The sequence below is a fragment of the Solanum tuberosum genome, unplaced genomic scaffold (genome assembly GCF_000226075.1).
Source record: "Solanum tuberosum cultivar DM 1-3 516 R44 unplaced genomic scaffold, SolTub_3.0 scf00199, whole genome shotgun sequence".
NCBI lineage: Eukaryota > Viridiplantae > Streptophyta > Magnoliopsida > Solanales > Solanaceae > Solanum > Solanum tuberosum.
In genome coordinates this window covers 565,819-577,755 of record NW_006239136.1, presented here as the reverse complement: position 1 = coordinate 577,755, position 11,937 = coordinate 565,819, and positions in this window count along the sequence as shown.

Sequence of the window (11,937 nt, the reverse complement as noted above, 5' to 3'; positions counted from 1 at the left end):
TAAAAAAAAAAAAATACTGTAGCGTGAACAGTAGCGTCATGAAAAAAAAATAAAAAAATAATTTACATTAGCTTGAACAGTAGCGTGAACAAAAAAAAAAAGTTATAACTTGCTCTCTAAGAAATCTGATTACTTGTCCTCCAAGAAATTTGATTACTTGATACCCAAGAAAGCTTATTACTTGCTATTCAAGAAATCTTATTACTTGCTCTCCAAGTTTTGCATTAATTTGTTTTCAAGCAAGAAGGTAGCAAGAAGAGGGGATTCTAGACTTTTAAGAATAAGAGGAATTTTATTTTTTTCTTGTTCTTATAATTCTAAAATAAGTTCCTTTTTATTCGTGTTTTGTTTCAACTAAATCCTACTTATTCTAGGACTAGTTCTTTACTTTCTTTTTGTACCCCAAGATTCCATACTTTATTACTACGAACTTGATACACGTATTGGTTTAATTATAAATCTACAAAGTATTCTCGTTCAAAGGTTATTTTGAGTGGAAAAAGGCAAGTGTGGGTGAGTTTAAAAGAGGGTAAAAGCCATATTAAAAGTGTGATACTTGATCATTTATTTTTATTTTTTAGATGTCTAATTCAGGTGGTGATGAGGAAAGGGCTCGTTTAGAAGCCGAGGTCAAAGGAAGGAACGACTTCACCCTTCAAGCTATGCACCAACAATTTGAGAGATGGACCCTTCAATTTCAAGAGATGAGGGATATGATTATCGAGCAGAATGACACCATAGCTGCAATTAGGAGGGAGAATAATGTTGTACCCCCAAATAATGTTAGACCCCAAGTTAGAAGGAATGTACCCCATATCCCTTTTGTAAATCCTGAATATGATAATGATGATTTTGATGTTGAATTTAATCTAGAAAGAAGAGATAGGAGGGGACAAAGAGGTAGAGTAGAAGATGATAATATAAATAGTATAAAGATGAAGATGCCATCTTTCAAGGGGACAAGGGATCCAGACTTGTACCTTGATTGGGAGAGACGAGTTGAAGCCATCTTTGATTGCCATAACTACTCTGAGGGTAAGAAAGTTAAACTTGCTGTTGTTGAGTTTTCTGATTATGCTGCTTCTTGGTGGAAAAAGCTTGCTAGGGACAGATTGCAAGAGGAGCTACCACCTATTGCTACGTGGGCAGAGATGAAGAGGGTAATGAGAAAGCGATTTATTCCATCATACTTCCAAAGAGATCTACAATCTCGCCTTCAACGCTTGAAGCAAGGCTCCATGTCGGTGGATGAGTACTTCAAAAGCATGGATATGGCTATGATCCAAGCTAACTGCATGGAGGAAGAAGAGGCTACAATAGCTAGATTTTTAAATGGTTTAAATACAGAAATAGCTAATGTAGTAGAGATACAACAATATGTAACTTTAGATGAGTTAGTTGATTTGTCTGTAAAAGTTGAAAAACAAATTGAGAAAAAGCAGCAAAATAACTCATGGAGAAGTCGACCAAACACTATCTCTAAGAAGCCATGGTCAACTCAAGAGGGGAAAGCTCCTTCCAAACCTCAAGATGATAGAGGTAAAGGTAAAGTTGAGGAGGGAGGTAAAACCTTTAATCCTAAATCTTCTAAACCTTCAAGTTCTATTCAATGTCACAAATGTCATGGAAGGGGGCATATGATGCATGAATGTCCAAGTAGAAGAAACATCCTACTTAGAGAGAATGGAGAATATGAGAGTGAAAAAAGTGAGGGGGAAGAAGAAGAGGGAGAAGGTGTAAGTGAGGAAGATGATTTGGAATTGCCTAATGATGGTATAATTGGGGTGGTTAGGAGAATTATGACTATCAATTTGGGTAGTGTTGATGAAGGGCAGAGAGAGAATTTGTTTCATACTAGGTGTGGGATAAAAGGGAAGACTTATTCTATGATTATTGATGGGGGAAGTTGTGCAAACGTGGTGAGTTCATACTTGGTGGATAAACTAGGAATTGCATGCATGAAGCGCTCTACCCCATATAGGCTCCAATGGTTGAATGATTGTGGAGAAGTAAAAGTAAACAAACAATGCATGATTTCATTCAATGTTGGTAGGTATGAAGATGAAATTCTTTGTGATGTAGTTCCAATGCAAGCATGTCATGTTTTACTTGGCCGACCTTGGCAGTATGATAGGGATACTACTCATCATGGGAGAAAGAATAGGTATAGTCTTCTGCATAATGGTAAGAAGTATACTCTTGCACCATTATCTCCTTCTCAAGTGTTTGAAGATCAAAAACGATTGAGGGAAACAATGGGAAAACAAAAGGGAGAGGTAAAAAGTGAGCTTGAGGGAAAACAAAAAGGCCAAGAGATAGAAAAAAAGAGAGATGGCCGAGAGAAAGAGAGAGAGGGCAGCGATCTAAGTAAAAAAATAAAATGTTTTGGTGAGAGGAAAATAAAATGTTTTGGTGAGAGGAAAGAGGCTAAGGAAAAGAAAAATGAGAGCCTTTATATAAAAGCCAAAGAGTGTTTGAATGCTAGGAGAGAGGGACTGCCCATAATACTACTTACTTACAAAGAAGTATTAATTAATTTTGAACAACTAATTCCTTCTTTGCAAAATAGTGTTTCTTCTCTTTTGCAGAATTTTGATGATGTTTTTCCTGATGACACCCCAAAGGGATTGCCACATTTGAGAGGGATTGAGCACCAAATAGACATTGTGCCTGGGTCTCAACTTCCTAATAGGCCTGCCTATAGGAGCAATCCTGAAGAGACCAAAGAATTACAAAGGCAAGTTGAAGAATTGCTTGAAAAGGGATTTGTTCGAGAGAGTATGAGCCCATGCTCTGTTCCAGTCCTATTGGTCCCCAAAAAGGATGGAACATGGAGGATGTGTGTAGATTGTCGAGCCATCAACAAGATAACGGTAAAGTATCGCCATCCTATCCCTCGTCTTGATGACATGTTGGACCAACTGTATGGTTCCAAAATCTTTTCTAAAAGTACTTTAGGGAACATATTGAGGGTTGTTTTGAAAGGAAAGTTGACTTCTTGGGAAGATTACTTACCTATTGTAGAATTTGCTTATAATAGGACCTTCCATTCTTCTACTGGTAAGACTCCTTTTGAAGTTGTATATGGATTCAACCCCCTTACCCCCCTTGATTTATTGCCTTTGCCTACTAATGATTTTGCTAATCTTGATGGTAAGAAGAAGGCTGATATGATGAAGAAAATTCATGAACAAACAAGGCTTGCAATTGAAAAGAAGAACAAGGAAGTTGCATTGCGAAGGAATAAGGGCAGAAAATATGTTGTTTTTAAACCTGGTGACTTGGTTTGGGTGCATATGAGAAAGGAAAGATTTCCTTCCAAAAGAAAGACCAAACTAGATCCTAGAGGAAGTGGGCCATACAAAGTCCTTGAAAGGATTGGAGACAATGCTTATAAACTTGATCTTCCTGGTGAGTTCCAAGTTAGTGCTACTTTTAATGTTTCTGATCTTTCCCATTTTGATGCAGATTTGAATTCGAGGACGAATTCTCTTCAAGAAGAGGGGAATGATAGCATCCAAGGAAGCTCTACTCCATTGAAGGACAAGGATGAAGCTTTAGAAACTCCAAGGAGGCCCATAACAAGATCTCAAACCAAGGAGTTCAATGATAAGCTCAATGGGCTTCAATCGCTTATCCAAAGGTGTCTTATTGGGGAAGAAGAGCTCAAGCCCAAGGGAGAGGAATTGTCCAAATGCTACAATTATTTGGTGGCCCAAATTCAAGCCCAAGATGAGGAATTTTAAGGTCCAATTTCGTGCAAATAAGGTCAAGAAGAGTCCAAGAATCAGCCACAACAAGAGTTGCTTTCTGCCCAAGTTTTGAGAGAAGACTAGTCAAACTTTCCAAGATTGTCAAGATTCTTTTCCTAGTTGGGATTTACCTTAGTTATTTATTTATATATAGGTTATTAATATTTTCCTTAGTCTATTTATGGTCTCCTAAGTACCATTTAATGCTTTCCTAGAAGTACTAAATTTGTTCCTAGTTAGGTTACTTTATTTCCTTTCTAGAGTAGGATTCCTTGTAATTGTTTTTTTTAGGGTTTGGCTTCTTGGACGTTTTTCCCTTCTCCTATATATAGGAGTCCTTTTCATTCATTAAAGACAATTTACATTGATATTAATAATATTTGAGAGAGTTCTTTGAACCTTTGTGACTTGTTCTTTGAGAATTTATCTTTAAACCTTTACTAGTTTCATAGTTTAAGGTATAAAGTAATTTCTTCTTGTGATATCTTTGGTTTCTTTTTGGTATTCTTTAGAAGGTGATTAGTTTCTACATACTAATTATTGTCTTTAGTTACTCATAAAGCGGTCAAGATCCGAATCTATCGTTTTGATTCGTTTTCTCAAGTAAAGGCGTTAGATTTCTTCCATAAATCTATACGTTGTTACTTGGATCTTTTCAAGACCTTAGAACATCTAATCCTTGGAAATTCGTGGATCTTTCCTTCGAATCTCCCATATCTTTAGTTAGTTTTTGTTGTTTCTTTTCTTGTGCTTCCGCATTCTAATATTCAATTCTCTATTTGTGATCTCCTTTAACCTTGCTGTTATCACGGTCCCACCAATTTTTACTACTCTTAGAGGTTTGCAGACTAGTGTGTGGGTGTATAGCTACGTTATGGCCATACTGGCCTAGGTTGTTGGTTTGTTGAAGCTTGTGAACTATTTGATGTATTGTATTGATATATACCTGCTTTTAGTTTTGGTATAGATATCATGGTGGCCTCGACGGTCCAATCAGGACGTTTGTGCTAGTTGGCTATTTATTTATTTGATATCCTAGGCGTAGCTGTTTCTTTTATATATCAGTTGATACGGGCCTTGCCGGCTTAGGGCTTAGTTTTAAGCCGAGATATACTTGTTTGTTTTCTTGATTGCGTGTGGCTTCCATGCGCTAGTAGCAAATGGTTCAGCAGGGTCGGCTCGTGCCTTAGTTTTGGCATTAGGAGCCAGTTGCAGCCCTCGAGTTTGGGGCATGACATAAACCATATATATAGAGTATTGAGGGTGATGTATTCCTCTCTCACAGGGGCGGGCTGTGGAGTTAGCTTCTTTTCCACAACGTGATATAGCCATCCTTTGGTGTGAGGCCTGGGAGAGATCTAGAGGACCTGATGTTCCACCAGCAGAGTGGGAGGACTTCTTTGAGGCCTTCCTTGCCTACTATTTGCCAAGGGAAGTTTGAGAGGCCCGCTTTGACCAATTTATCAATCTGAAGCAAGGGAGCATGAGTGTGAGGGATTATATCCACATGTTTAATTCTTTGGCGAGATATGCACCACATATTATACGTACCATGAGAGACAAAGTTCATCATTACGTTGATGGTTTTGTAGATCGTCTGATCAGAGATTACAGGGTAGCATCCCTATCGGATGATGTAGATATTTCCCGCATACAGGCTTTCGCTCAGACTATGGAGGAGCTTTCTCGACAAATTTGTGATACCCACAGGGATAGGGAGCAGAGTAAGAGGGCTCGTACTACGGTATCTTATACGGAGCCACATGGTGATTTTAGGCCCATATTCCATCGATATCCACCTCGGCCAGCGGGTTGTGTCTTACCACAGGTGCAGCGACCGATTTGATCATTATAGTTAGTCAGGACCGGGTCAGAGCTTAGGCCAGCCTGAGGTTCGTCGACATGATCGTGTCGTACAGATAAGACATCCAACTCTTCTTTGCACGCAGTGCGGTAAGCTACACAATGGGCAGTGTAGACACGGTTCAAGTGCTTGTTATCACTATGGGCAGACAGGACATTTCATTAGTCGATTCCCGAGGTTGAGCAGCGATGATCTAGCTCAGCCTTCAGGATCCACAACAGCATCTTCACCCTCAGTTGGTGCCCCGCGACCACGACCATAGTCTACTCAGGGTCGAGGTAGAAGGAGAGGTGGAGGAGATACAGGTTCGAGTGGTGGCCAGAACCGCTTTACACACTCACAGACCAACATGATTCAGAGGCATCCCCTGATGTTGTAACAGGTATATTGATGATATCTTCTCATGTTGCTTATGAATTGATAGACCCTGGATCTACATTTTCATATTACTCCATTTATTGCTAGTAAGATTGACTTGAAATCTGAGATGTTTCCACAACCAGTTGAGGTATCTACACCGGTTTGCAACTCTATTTTCGCTAGTCTTGTCTATCGAGGTTGTACAGTGTTAATTAATGATCATTCCAACCTCCGCTGATTAGGTTGAGTTGATTATGCTAGATTTTGATGTTATCATGGGTATAGATTGTATGCCAGCTTGCTATGCCAATATTGATTGTCATGCAAAGATAGTCAGATTTTACTTTCTAGGTAAGCCAATCCTTGAGTTGAAGGGTAATGCAGACACACCGAAGGGTAAGTTTATTTCATACCTCAGGACTTGAATTTGGTTTCTAAAGGTTGTATATACCAGATGGTTCATGTAAAGGATACTGATAAGGAGCCCACACTCTTCAGTCAATTCCTATCGTGAATGAATTTCCAATGGTATTCCCTGATGATCTTCCAGTAATTCCCTCAGAAAGGGAAATTTATTTCTCTATAGACTTGCTTCCTGATACACAGCCTATATCGATTCATCCCTGTAGAATGGCACTTGCAGAGCTAAGATAATTGAAGGAACAACTGAAGGACTTGCTCGATAAAGGCTTTATCAAGCCAAGTACTTCCCCATGGGGTGCTCCAGTGCTCTTTGTTCAAAAGAAAGATGGCTCCTTAAGGATGTGTATTGATTATAGACAACTAAATAAAGTCACTATTAAGAATAAATATCCACTTCCGCGGATTGATGATTTATTCAACCAGTTACAAGGTGCCAAATGTTTTTCCAAGATTGACTTGCGGTCTTGTTACCATCAGTTGCGAGTCAGGGAAGTTGATATCCCAAAAGCAACATTTATGACAAGGTATGGCCATTTTGAACTCCTTATCATGTCTTTCGAGCTTACAAATGCCCCAGTAGCCATTATTGATCTTATGAATAGGGTCTTCAAACCATTCTTGGATGAATTTGTAATTGAGTTTATTGATGACATTCTTATATATTCACAGTCGGAAGCTGAGCATACAGACCATATGCAAGTTGTATTACAGATTCTCTAAGATTGCAAGTTATATGCTAAATTCTCTAAATGTGATTTTTGGCTTACTTCAGTAGCTTTTCTAGGTCATGTTATTACAAGTGAGAGTATTAAGGTTGATGGACAAAAGATTGAAGCAGTGATGACTTGGCTGAGTCCCTTGAATCCAATGGAGGTTCGTAGCTTTTTAGGCTAGGTAAGGTATTACCGACGGTTTGTGGAGGGATTCTCTTCTATCTTTGCACAACTGACAAAATTGACACATAAGGAAACTAAGTTTTAGTGGACCGAGGCATGCGAATAGAGCTTTCAAGAATTAAAAAATGCTTACCACAGCACCTATCTTAACTCTTCTAGATGGCAATGAAGGCTGTGTTGTTTATTGTGATGCCTCAAGAATTGGCCTAGGTTGTGTTCTTATGTAGCATGGAAAGGTTATTACATACGCCTCTAGAAAGGTGCGGAAGCATGAGAAGAATTATCCTACACACGATTTTGAGTGGTTGCAGTTGTCTTTGCCCTAAAATTTTGGCGGCATTATCTATACGGGGTTCATATAGATATTTTCACTGATCACCAAAGCCTTCAGTATTTACTTAAGGAGAGGGAGTTGAACCTACGACAAAGGAGATGGATAGAATTATTAAAAGACTACGATGTTGACAAATTATATCATCCTGGCAAAGCTAATGTTGTTGCTAATGGGCTCGGCCGGAAGTCCATGGGTAATCTAAGTCATGGTAAAGCTGATAAGATTGGAATTACAAAAGATCTATGCCAACTAGCTAATTTGCAAGTACGCTTGGTAGATGTAGGAGGCGGAGGTGCTTTCGTGTAGAATATGGCAGAATCTTCCTTTGTGACTGAAGTGAAAAGGCAGCAACATGAAGATCATGAGCTTAGGAAATTGAGGGAAAGGATTCCACAGCAGCAACAACCTTTATTTGAGCTAACTTGAGATGGAGTCTTTAGATACAGCGGTCGCCTATGTGTACCGGTATTTGGAGAACTCCGTACAAAGATTCTTTCGGAGGCCCATTATTCTAGATATGCATCTCAACCTAGACCGACGAAGATATATCAGGATCTTCGACAGATCTATTGGTGGAAGTGCATGAAAAGAGATATTACGGAGATGGTAGTTGATGCTTATCGTGACCAACGACACTAACCTACTGTATAAGTGTCTACGTTCATCGATAGTATAGTAACCCAACTAGAGGTTGGGGTCGTGTCCCAAGGGAGTGGTTTTGAGAATTAATAGAAAAATAAAATTTAGCTCTAACTAGTTGTAGATAAAGATGTTAACGAGCAAAAACATGGTAAATAAAGCGTGTGACACGAAAGTGTCAAATATCGATTTGGGGGTTTTGTTACAAGTAGTAAAAATAGCGAAGATTAGCAAGAAAATCAAGTATGGGGAAATGTTCTTAGGGTGTGACCGCAATACAAGTTGACATAAATAGTTGGGTACATGCTTTTGATAAGAAATTTGTAAGATAATAGTGACTAGGCTAAGCTTTAAATGGAAATAAGTTCCCTCTCGGGCAACTTACCCCGTTTCAAATGCATTCCTCTCGGACACCCATTTGCCGCATGAAGACCAGCCTACGCCTTATGCCACTCACTCTCTCGAGCTGAGTGTTAGGATATGGGACTAGGGCTCACCCTCTCGGGCTGGACCTCATGTCGACCCACTCCTTAGGCCATCAGTCTAGTAGTCTTGGTTTCGCGACCTCACTCTCGTTCAAGACGAAAACACATGGGTGGCTTTATATCTGCAACAAAAAACCCTTTAGATTAAACCACAACCACTAGGTGAAATCACCATTAAACTACATCTAAAACTATTAGCAAGCAAGACCCAACAATAATATCAACACATATTTGCTAAATCACACCCCAAGAATGGGGGGTTTTAGCCACACATCAAGAAATAACAAAATACACCTAAAATGATAGTAAAATGAAGTGGGTATAAGAAATTAAACCTTAATTTAAGCAAAGGAAGAAGAATAGAGAAGACCCACTTCCAACTTGGGGAATATGAACTCCTTTCTCCAAGTTCCCAAAAACCCTCTCCAAACTTGTGAGAAAATATCTAGAAAGTACTATTCTATTCTAGAAATTAAAATAAAAGTATAAATCTTAAAAATAATAATAAGTTCAGTATTTATAGACTTCAGAAAATAGCGCTGGCGGATCTTTCAGCGAAGTTAGTAGATGTTGCCGAATGACTTCGGCGATTCGCCCTTCGTCTGTCTCATCGCCGTTTCATGCTTGCCTTCAACACCTTCATGTTCTGGACCATTGGGTGGTATAGTATTGCTTCACGGAACTATTCAGTGAAGCACCGACTGCTCCTTTCATCGCCTTTTTTATCATTCTCCTTCAGGGCTTCGCGTACTGGAACAAAGGGCGGAGTAAATCCCTTCGGCGAATCGCCAAGTGTGCTTGGCGATGCTCGGGTTTTAGTTTTCATCAGATATCTAGACAAAATAAGCATTTGAGGACACTATTCTTATCAAAATAAAGCCCTAAATGAATACAATTTTTGGATTCATCAACACACCCAACTTAAAATTTTGCTTGTCCTCAAGCAAACTCAAGTTCAGCCGAACAGCAAGGGTGTCTCAAACAGTGCTACACAAGACTCAATCATGAACATACACAACAAGATTCAAATTACTTATGCACAGATCAACTGTGTACTCAAAGATTCAAGTTGTGACACACCATTTACCCGAGAGTATTCTCGTGCTCGACAATACTTGCTACTTGTGCAAGTTCAGGCTCGACAAAAAGTATCTAAATGCCCTCACATGAAGAATGATTCCATATTCACACACAGAGGCTAATCAATTCAAGATCAGGAATCAGATGAAACGCTCACACTCAAAAAGAGGAACACAATGCATGTTTTTACCCATAGGTTTCCCTTATTTTCCAATCGACTTTCGATTCGGCTTACTCAAGATCAAAAAGGTCTTTCTAAGGCTTGTAATGGGGATGAGTGCAAAGGTATGGTCATTTAGGCTCAGTGGCTCCTTCCTAGTGGGATGTGGTATTCTCAGGGGATTCCCTTCTTTTCCTTTATCGATTCTTTTTCTAGTGCTTCTAAGTCACCTGTTTATTCACATTCATGGATTGCTTGGAAACCTGATTTCCTTCGTACCTTATTCTAAATTTTTTTTTTAATTGAAGGGGTTTCTACTGTTCTGCAACACCATGGGTTAAGGGGGACTTTTCCTGCACTTCTTGACTTTACCTTTTCCTTTTCACCACACCTCTAACTTAGGCTTTTGGCCTAAGTTGATTATTCACTAAACCACAAATTAAGCGGATTATAGGTAGTGGGTCAAGTGAGGTCTAGGATTCATCAAGGTTCTTCCAAAGAAAGGTAAGGCTCAAAGGGTGTTCAAAAAAGAGTTTCACACACTCACGGGTAGACCACAAAAGAGGTATATGTCAAATTTGGCTCACACTCTTTAAAGTTGCATAAGATCATATCAAGAGGACACCTTTCTAAATCAATTAGACTAACAAGGCATATTCTAGGTTTATTCATGCATGCTTCAAAGCAAGCTAATCACACAAGGCATCGACACTTAAGTTAAGCAAGACTACATACTTTCGCTAGTGTGCAACGATCATAACAAGAAAATCAATTCGATAAATGGCTAGTCACAACGAGATGCAAAGAGTTCACATATTGTCTATGCAACTTCATTTGGCCTCGTCATAGTCATTCATTCATGTTCGTTCAATTGAGAGAACTATTCAAGTCATCGATATTGATCGAAACCGAGACTTAAGTTTTTGCAAAAGAACAACCACATTCAACTCACGAGGGGTGGCAAAAATGTGTGAAAAATTCAAAAAATTCCGGAAAGGTCAAAATCATTTTGCAATTACACCTAACAGAGAGCCATACGCTCAAACAATCGCAAAAGCAGTTTTAAAACACAATTGAAAACAGACAACCCAAATATATACAAAACATAAGTATCTGAAACAAGCACACAAAAAGGTGAGCCTCACCCACCATAGACAAAATCATTTGTCCTCAAATGTATAACAATAATCCAGAGGTCAAATTAAAGAAAGACAGATATAGGGCTAGAGAATAATCCTGGTTAGGCAGCTATTTCGAATTGGAGACCTTCAATAGATGTCGTGTAAAGCATAAGGTATACTGGGGATGTTTGGTGCATTGCCGAGTGATTCATCTAGCTCTATACAACTTTTCTTAGCATTCCAGTGTGCCTATCTTCAACCCAGGCTCTCGAGTGATTAACCAGCTGCCTTTTTGTGCATTGGCCTGCAGGTTATCCAGTTAGTTCCTATTTTGTGGTCGAGTTTTGGTTTCTGAGTGATTCGGCGTTTCGCCAAACAAATTTTTACTTCACCGAGTTTTACAGAACTTCTCAGCAGTTATGGATGTTCAAACAGTGGTGACCACTGGGTCGCCGATCAGGTGGGTGATTCGCCAAAACTGTCCTGAGCTCGCCGAGTTTTACAGACTCCAGATTTTGAAGATATATTGAATCAAACAGCGGAATAGATTTAATCGCCAACTTCTTTAGGGACTCACCAACTGGATTTGCTGCTCGACATTATGCACCTCATTGGCACCTATTACACTTCAATTTATAAAGCTTAAGACACTATTGTATTACTAGTACGCCAATATAAGATTATAAGGGGTTTTGGGTTGCCTCCCAAACAGCGCATGAGTTAACATCGCGGCACGACGCAAGTCAAAGACTACTCTTCGTCCTCGAAATCACCCATGGTGTAATTAGGTGAATCATCGGTGAATGGAGGATAGTGACCCATC